This window comes from Pleurodeles waltl, chromosome 11, assembly GCF_031143425.1.
Source record: "Pleurodeles waltl isolate 20211129_DDA chromosome 11, aPleWal1.hap1.20221129, whole genome shotgun sequence".
Lineage (NCBI taxonomy): Eukaryota > Metazoa > Chordata > Amphibia > Caudata > Salamandridae > Pleurodeles > Pleurodeles waltl.
The window spans coordinates 409,782,747-409,792,659 of record NC_090450.1 but is presented as its reverse complement, the minus strand read 5'-3'; the positions used below and the strand labels follow the sequence as shown (position 1 = coordinate 409,792,659).

Sequence of the window (9,913 nt, the reverse complement as noted above, 5' to 3'; positions counted from 1 at the left end):
TCCAGCCACAAGCTTTACCTTTGAATTCCACATGGGACAGGACATGGCAGCCATGATGGCAAAGCTGAATAAGTTGGAAAGAGACAATGCCCTTCATTACAAACTACTAAAGCACTGCAAGAAGAAACTGAAGACGTTGTAAAACATTTGTGTCACAGCCTCCCAGTTCCTTCCCTCTCCCTTTTACTGATGTAAAACATTTTAGTGGGTTTTAGGTGGGTAGTGTTAGGATAGTAAAATAGTGTAATTTAGGTGTAGGTTAGTGTAAGTATGGCTGGGGGTGGGTTTTAGTACATTTTTTATGTTGGGGGGTTGGGTGGGGGTTATGTTAGGGTTTCTATGTTAATTAAAAAATCTAAAAAAAACTACAAAAACATATATATATTTTAGGAAATAGGTTAGGTTAGTACATGTGTAGCCTTACTTTATGTTGTCCTACTTGTGTCTTATCTCTTAAGTGGGGGGACAATGTTTAGGGTGTGGCGTTACATGTGTAAGATTAGTTTAGAATAGGATGGATAGGTGTAGGTGTAAGTTAAGTTAGTTTAGGTTAGTTTAGTGCAGGGTAGTGTATAGGATAGGTTTCGATATTCTGTCATTAATATGTTTTAATAAATTATGTTAGTATTAGACAATTATCTCTCCATGTTAATTGAGTGTCTGGGTGTTCTCATGTGCGCACTGGCCAAGTAGGAGGAATAGCTTAGGGTATGCTTTCTGCCTTTATTTCTATGGATGACCATGTGCATCCCCTATGACCAACGAGCTGTCAGATTGGATGCTAAATGACATCAGCTACTCAAAACATTTGTCATCCACAGTCCCAGACATTCACATTGTGTATGCATATGGTATTTTGGATAGGTGTGTATGGAACTTCAGCTGCCATTGCTGGGGTCTGTCATGATTATTGGTGGGAAGTGTGGCACATATGACATTAGCCATATTTGGGTCTGTATCTTGCCACACTGACAACTGCCTGCCACTGATTAGATTCACCTCTTCTAAATACACATATGTATTGTACTGGTGCTCTCATCTGGTTAAATTACTGTGCTCTTGGTTCAAACCCATACATGCCATATGTCAACTTCCATAAATATCTGTTCAATACATGTATAAGACTCTGTAAGTTGGTTGTAGCCCACAACACCATCATTCACCTTTTTCATGTTAGGATCCTAGTGCGTGGCTTTGTGTCTGACAGTAATGCACACATGTAATTATGTTCTATTCTTATTGACATAGCTTCACACAATGTATACATGTGGCTGAGTTGATGGATCACAGTAAACATTGAAATGTTACATGTGAACAAGGTGATTTATTTAAAGGTGCAAGTGTATTTTCCAATGCTATACAATGTCCAGTTCACAGACCCCATGAGAGATCCTGAGCCATTTGTTGTACAATCAGAGCCTAGGGATGAGGGACATGTAATGAGACATGGTTAGGAGAAGTGTGCATTAGTGAGGAAGTGTCCAAATTGCCAACAGGTAAGATTTGAGACAATAACAGTACATAGCAGACAGGTTAACAGTGGTTGCGTGAAGAGGGCACAGTGCCTGCTGAAACAACACTGGCATGATCCTAAACACAGAACTAAGGAGATACTGTCTATGTGGCACAGACTGGTTCTACCGGGTGTTTTTTCTTGTGAATGTTGTTCCTTCCACATCTTCATCCTCTGATGTGTATGGTGCCTCCTGTGCCATGGGTGGTACTGTTGTTGAGGTTGAGGAGGCCACACACACATCAGGGGATAGAGATGTGGACTCAAAGGTCAAGGCAGCTGCCATTTGTGGGAACACATAAGGCATCACTGCAGCAAGGAGGAACTGCTGATTTCTCAACACAGCAGCAACATCATGGTGTTAGGCAGCCATGTTTTTCCTGAGGGAAGCTACTTCCCGCTGTATGGACTCCGTGGTATTCTGTACAGCCCCCAGTCTGTTGTCTATAATGCTGCTGCCACTTTGGGAGGGCAATTGTTAAAGCTTCTGCCTCATGACAGAAGCTATGTCGGCCAGAGACTGCTTGAGTCCACATAGCAGGGAGTGGGTGCCTCTGATGGCAGGTGAGTTGTCCTTAATTGGACTGAGGCACCTCTGCACCCCCTCTAGCCTGCCTGCCATGGTCCATTCCCACCCGCACCTCCTAGCACTGTCCTCTGAAACGTGATGTCTGGGTCCTCAGAGTCAAGGGCTCTGTCAGGATAGGCTGGTGCTGTGTGTTGGGAGCTGGGTGGTTCATGTGGAGACCCTGCAATGCTGTGTGTCCTCCCTGCTACTGGAGGTGGTGTCTCTTCATTGATGGTCAGTAGCTGGTCATCCATGTCATCTATAAAATCCAGGACAGGCAGGTCGGCAGGAGGTAAGGCATCATCCTCTGCAATGAGATAGTGATATGTCAATCTTTGATTGTGGTAGCTGTTGACATGGCACATCATTTACTTGCTAATGGAGGCTCGGTGACATGTTATAGACACCAGGTTGTAGTTGTATATTATGTGTAGCATTGTGCATCACACATGGGGCAACCTTACAAGGTATTTTGTGCTTTGATCCCACACTACATACTTCCTTGCAGGCTCCTTGTCCCTGCCACTGACACCATGGTGGCACATAATTTGCTTTCCTACTCACCATGGTGGACATTCCAACAGTAGTGTAATGTGTGCTGTCACTCTTATGGTGCTATAATGCATTGGTGCCATGAATGATGGCACTAGTGCAGCATAGCACAGGTAGGTCCATTGTGTACAATGCTTGTGTTACATTCTCATCTGCCAGTAGAAGGCACCACATGTGTGCTGATTGGAAGGGACAGTGCAACCATTATGGATTGTCTGCCCCATTAGTTTGTACCTCCTACATTTGGGACATTTCCTTGCATACAGCATATCGGCCACAGGCATATGTTGGTGGAAGGAAACAGAATGCGGATCAATGCATGCATTTTGAGACTTTGTTGATGTTGCACAGAGGAAATGTGCAGCTTGGATCCACATGGGCAACTATTTGTATGATGGTACAGTTACATTACTGGCTAGTGACATTGTGCCAGTAGTGCAACTCTGATGCCACTTGTGCTAGTTCTTACGCATGTTGAATGTCTCATTAAGCAGTACAACAACCATTCACACAACACACTCAATCTTGTTAGATGGAGAGGTGCAGCTATTTGTACAGTTGCTCAAATGATGTTCACAGACATGCCAAATGTGTTGTATGAGTTAACAGTTGTGACCATTCCCAAACGGTGCATGGAGGTGTGTGAGAGTTGTTGTTGTTCCACCCTGTGCAGTTTGCGTTCCACAGGTTCACACTTAGTGCCTGATTTTTTCTCAAGTGGCACAGCTCAGTGCAGCAGCAATATGTGTAGCACAGTGCTGTGCCAGTTTTGAAACACAGGGCTGCGTCATGTTTACTGGAATACGTCACACCCCTGTGATTCCCCCAACGCCTGCGCAGATTTGTTCTCCCTGCACCAAAGCAGGCATCCTTGCACCATGATAAAGGGGTGCCTGTATTGAGGGGATATATTGTTTATGTGCAGGTAGGTGTCCCTTCCTGCACATGTACAAGCTATTATGGCAAGGTGGCATTTCAATGTGTGCTACAAGATGTAGCACAAATGAGAAGGGCAATGACACAAGGAGGAAGTAAAGCATTTTGCCGTGTTACGCCATCCTGACACCACCCCTGGGCTGGTATTGATTCCACTACCAGTCTCTGATGAACATGTTGTGTTGGATCTGGGGCAATGACAATATGCAATGGGTGTTGTTGTGGCACAGCCACAGCCACACTAATTGCACATCCCTTCCAGGCAGTGTGCTAGATATTTATATGGTGGTGTAAAGCCATAGTAAGTGGATTATGTCCACGTTGTGTATATGTCAGAGTGTATTGCGCAACCAGAGCATCAATACAAGTGTGGCTTGGGTGGCGATGGGGCATTTTGATTCAGGGCCTATGTGTCCCGATGCAATTTTTTTAGCATTCATTGAGTGTGTCCTATGTGCCTCCCCTTCTGCCAGTTGTTAGATTACAGGACAGTCCCCCCCCCTGCAACTTAACCTGCATTTGTGGTAGTTCTTGATAGTCTGTGCTGTCCTGTCCTGCGATTCTAGTGACCAGCTCCTCCGGGATGACTGCTGCAACCACCTCCTCCAGCTCATCTTGCCCTCCTATGGTACGGGACGTCCACCTCCAGTCTGCAGTGCTGCCTTTTGGTTCATGGCCAGTTTCTCCTTAGTCCTGCACTTCCAATTGTGCCAGCGCTTCTTGACAGTCCTCCTCACCTCTGCCACGCTGCTGACTTTGCCCACTATTGCCTGCCATATGCCCTCTCTCCTACTTATTGGCAATTTGGAGGTGCTGAAGAGCTGGTGTTGTTGCTCTGTGACGTCTCTGATCAAGATGTCATGCTCCTCCTCACTAAAGCGACACTTCCACTTCTTCTTGTCCTTTTCCTGGGACTTTGCTGAACCCTCCTAGATGGTACTTGGCTGATTGGGATCTCCCTGGGGTCTCTCCTGGCCTGCATTCTCCATCTTATCATCCCAAATGTTTATTTCTTGCTTGTGCTTTTTTTTTACGCTAACACAGTTAAATATCGCACTAACCCGTTTTGCACCACAAAACGTGCCACAAAATGGTCTAGCTCCACTTTTGCAACATTGGTGTCATTTTTTCTTACGGCATGTCGCAATGGTTAGCGTCCTTTTTCTTGGCACTAACCATTCCTTAGTGCCATTGAGCGTCATTTTTTAAATATGGTGTACTGATGGCTCTATGGAATGACGGTAGCTTACGTTAAAAGTTTTGATGCACAACTGCGCTAGCACAGTTATGCATCATTTTTCATAAATCTGGGCCTTAGTGTTTAATTTCAGGCAGCCGGACTTCATTCATGATTCATTGTGATAAAAAAAAAAATATATATATATATATATATATATATATATATATATTCTAGGCAGATCAGGCTAAGGGCAGAGAAGCACTGAGAGCTAGTGGGGCTGCGGTTTATGTGGCCCTGTTTGTGAATAGTGAAAGCCTGTGCTTGTATATCTCTAGTATATAGGATCCATATATGTACATGTGTCGTTTGAGTGAGTTTTGTATGTGTGTGCATGCCGATGGTGTTTTTGAACATGTGTGCGTCATGACCATTCTGGTGTAGGTGTTTCAGTGTGCAGCGTTGATATGAGCCTGGCGTGTGTGCTCATGGTTTGTGTGTATGGGTATAAACATGGTGTTTGTGCACGTGGTGGGTGTTTGTATGTGGTGTGTTTTGCGTTCATTAAACACTGGATGAGTGTGCAAAATGATAATGATAAAATTGCACAATAACTTATTTGAGGCAAGCAGACAGCATGTATTTTCTGAATGTGTATGTGATGCAGCTTTGGGTACTGAAAGTAGAAGAATGGAGATTTTCTTAGCTTTAGTGAAAGAAAGTCTTGATTTTATTAAACACACGGAGGCGAGTATTATGCTAACTTCTCTTGCTTTAATTTGAATAGCAGCCAAGATAAACTACAAATCCCAGCAAACCCAGCTGGGAAACTACTGAAATATGTCATACAGTGGGTAACCAATCAGAGTCACAGGTGAGTATAAACAAATTGGCTGAGAGCAACAAGTCCTCTTTTCTTGCAGAGCAGTTAAGCCACTCTGAATAAAGGAACAATCAGGAGTAAAATAGCACATGCCAATAAAATTGAAAATAAAGCTTCAAAACGATATACAATATGAACAGTCTTTTGATCAAGATCCGGGATGAAAAGGTCTTGAAGTAGAGTCCTTTTCTGAATCAAGAAAGGTATGCCCATTGGAGTATCCTGGTAGGGTGAAGAAAGAACCTTAGGATGTCTGGTTGGTAGCAGTAGCTGTACCTGCTGAGAATAAAAGGGAGGGTTAAACAGAAGAACAATAGTGGTGGGATAATACTCGCCTCCGTGTGTTTAATAAAATCAAGACTTTCTTTCACTAAAGCTAAGAAAATCTCAATTTTATTACAAACACGGAGGCTCCTATTATGCTAGTTCAAAGCATAGAAATTACTGAATTAGCTACATGGGAAACAGGCTTACAATAAAAGGTTCTAAAGGTTGAGACATTTGACCAATCAGCTGATTTGAGAATGTCGCCTAAACTCAATCCTGCCCAAAAGGCCTTGGAAGCCATAGCTCCTCTGGTGGAATGGGCCCCAAAATGGGAGATGTTGATACCGGCCAGGTCCATAATCCATTTTACCCAACGGGCTAGAGTAGTAGAAGTGACAAGATTATGAGGGGATCTGAATGAGACGAGGAGTTGAGTTTCGGAAGGCCTTCTCAAATCTCTAGTTCTTGAAATGTATTCTTTCAAACAAGTTCCTACACATATATTAGCATGATCAGGGAAATAAGGATAAAAAACAGACATTAAGTTAGTTTTTGTTCTTCTTCGAACCTGAAAGAAAACACCTTGAGGAGTATACTGTACAGAAGTCACATCTAAGGCTCTAACATCAGAAATACATTTAAGGGAAACTAGACAGAGGAGAATGGTTAGTTTAGAATAAGGTACTTTTTGGTTTGGTTTTAGATGACTCTCCCAATATATTTAGAGAAGTTTTACGCCTCTTCTCCACAGGCCCTGACCAGATCATTATGTCTGGATCATCCTTATCCGTGTCTTTATCCGTGTCGGAATCACCCATATCGTCATCTGTATCTCCCAGATTAGTGATTTGTATGGGAAAGGAAATACTGGAGGTGGACGGTTGGTTAGATACATTTTTTGACGGAGAGGCAAAAATTAACATCGACATTGTCTGTCTTTCTTTTCCTGGCCTTGGAAGGGGTAGCAGTAGATAGTAATCGTTTGACAGAGGCTTCAAATGTCTTGGAAAAATCAGAAATTGAGGAGGAAACCGCTTTCTGGACAGAGTCTTGAATAAAGGAATCTAAATCCTCTTTAAACTGTTGAGCCTCTTCGTCTTCAGAATAATTTTCCATAGCAAAAGGGAAAATTTCTAATATTTTAGTAAATTCCTTAAGAATTTAAAAAGTATGAGTACCCCTCAAGGGTTAATTAATTAATTCTGCCGTCAGAGAAAACCAAGAAATATTATCTAGGGTGTCTGGCAGAAAGAAGCCTGAAAAAACGGCTGTATACGCTAATTAAATTGAGCCCGACAGGAAGAAAACAGCTGAGGGAACAGTTGGGCCGGAGGAAAGCTCACTGATACCGAGTTGATGTTGTTGAAAGCGGTCGCACTAATAAAGCGTGACCGCAATACAGTAGAAAGATAGTACTTATCTTGACTGCGAGCAGCAAGAAAAGAGGACTTGTTGCTCTCAGCCAATATGTTTATACTCACCTGTGACTCTGATTGGTTACCCACTGTATGACATATTTCAGTAGTTTCCAGCTGGGTTTGCTGGGATTTGTAGTTTATCTTGGCTGCTATTCAAATTAAAGCAAGAGAAGTTAGCATAATAGGAGCCTCCGTGTTTGTAATAAAATCACAGGGTCTGCAACTTCTGGACATGAATCATCAGCTATGTGACCTCTCACTTTAATAGAGAACCTTATCAAACCTAGTTTTGTGCAGTGAAATGTGAAAAGAAACCAAACACTATTTAGGAAATGTGACCAAATAGATCAGATTAAACTTTGTTTAAAAATTGTACATTAACATAGTTGTATAAAGTATATGCTGTGATGTAAGCAGAGATTATCCATTCATCTAAAAAGCATACTTTGTGGAAACAGTTTAGTGCTTTCACTTTTAAAATATACCAGTGGAATGAATTATTTAGTTCTGAGGTAAGTTTGGATAATTAGCCTTAATGCAACCAGGTGTTTATCATGCCACATTGCATAACTCTTGCTAGCTGTTTATTGAGCTGAATTGTGATCAGTACTGTTGCTAGTACACATGAAGAGTAACATCATTATAAACTGGACCACTGAAATGATGTGATGGGAAAGGACCAAAATATACAACAGTGTTGACTAAATTATGCAGCAAGGAATAACAAATAATGCAGCATAATAAGGCACATTTTGTGATTGTATTACTTCATTACTTTGTCATTGTTTTACACTTGTTACTACTATCTAGGCATAGGTTGCACCTCAGTGGTGCAAGTTTACCACCAAAATGTAGCAATAAGCAACAGGAAAGTGACCGGTCAGCCCTTGCGATGGGCCTTCAACTGTGTGGCAACAAGGGTTGCAGTAATTTTTGCAACTTTTGAACCATTTGAGCTAGAAACGTTTATTTTTTAATGCTGTAGATTATGATTGTAAAAAGGATTATGTGGCAAACGTGGCAAATCTACAAATATGCTGACAACATCATAACCGCAAAATTGCATCATTCCAGTGGCCCGACTATAACATGGGAATGTGTAATGTACTGTGTAATGATATAAGAATATGAAATGCACACATTTGTAACCCTGACACACTGGTGCAAATAAGCCCAGCCCAGCACAATTTCTATTTTGAGATTAAACTGTTATTTACTTTACCACACCATCTGGCAGAGAACAGACAGACGCACATATTCTAGTAGGCACTGTAATTCTACATTATGGCTGCTAAACCAATGAGGCATGAACTACCACTACCTGAAAAATATAATGCGTGCCCCATTCTACAGTATATTAGTGTGCGCAACTTACACAGACTTAAATATATTACACTCTGAGACCCCATACACAGAAACAGAGATAATTGAGGTGCAGAAGGTTGTTCATAGCTCTGGCCGTGGTGCCACTGCACCTGCTGCATCATTGACGGGTAAACCCCTATCCCCTCTCCCCTGGCACACACCTCCCCACTGAAGTTTGCCTCAGACATGAGCTAGGGTTGCCACCGGGCTGCTTTCTTTTCCTATGTCTCGGCCAAAACGAAAATATAGACAATCATCTAAAGCTGGTATTATTCTCCCTATCAGCACAAAATTGAAATAGCTTATATTAAAACAATGCACTTGATAATTAAAGCAAACAAAGTGAAACAAAATCACAAAGTTTGGCCTTCGACATGGGGGAAGCACTTAACAGGTGCTCTCTGTGTGATCTCTTCTGCTGTGACTGGTAAGGTCCCTGGTCACGGGCCCTCGCTACTTCATTTTACACCGATCTGGGAACACTTCAACGGAAAGTATATTGAGGAAAAATCTACGTGCAATAAACAAATTAGGTTCACGGAAGGTTTACAGCCTTGGCAAGGGATGTTACCTGGGCAGCGGATTTGCATTTCTGTCCCTTGTTTAGGTGGCGTGAATGCCAACACCTCAAAGAAAAGGAACAGGAAGTGTCTGCAAATGTCTCCAGGGGAAGTCGAGTAGATCCCGACCCCTTTTATGTCTCAGATGCAAAAGTCCTTTCATCCTCCGACCTCCACATTAACATAAGCACAGCATCAGATGTTACCCTGCCGTGCGCTCCCAGTGCCATAGGAGCGGCCTCCCCGCCACCAAAGACAGGGGAGCCCATCATCATATGATTCAATCTGGGCTCTAACACCTCGAACCTTTCCTGCGGCTGCGTTCCTCTTCCCACAGTGATGCTGCTGCCGTGTGGTGGCTGCCGCTGCAAGACCCCGCCCCCGCACCAAAGTCAGACCAGCACGTAGACTCGAAAACGAGGCCGATTGGATATTTTTCTTCATAATGCAGACTGCTTTTGTCTTGGGTGTATTAAAAAAACGACCATGTTGCTGACACTGGTCCTCGCCCGCCCAATCCCACTAACTCTACGTGGAGTCTTAAATTGCCTGTTATGCCAATGTTTTTTTTTTTTTACTGGGGTTTAATGTGGTATTGGATTATCCAGAGGTTTTTGTTGTGAAGTAGTAAAATAGGTTTAATGCAAATTCAACCTGATCTATTATTGTAATAA

At 42.7% G+C, this 9,913-nt stretch overlaps 1 long non-coding RNA gene across 1 annotated transcript; it reads right to left on the bottom strand.

Moving 5' to 3' along the window:
* Positions 1-5,500: 5,500 nt before the first annotated feature.
* On the bottom strand, positions 5,501-9,593 carry LOC138266624 (uncharacterized). The gene is made up of 2 exons (XR_011199580.1): positions 9,251-9,593; positions 5,501-5,908 (listed from the first exon to the last, which is right to left on the bottom strand). It is a non-coding gene; the product is annotated as an uncharacterized lncRNA (long non-coding RNA).
* Positions 9,594-9,913: the final 320 nt, after the last annotated feature.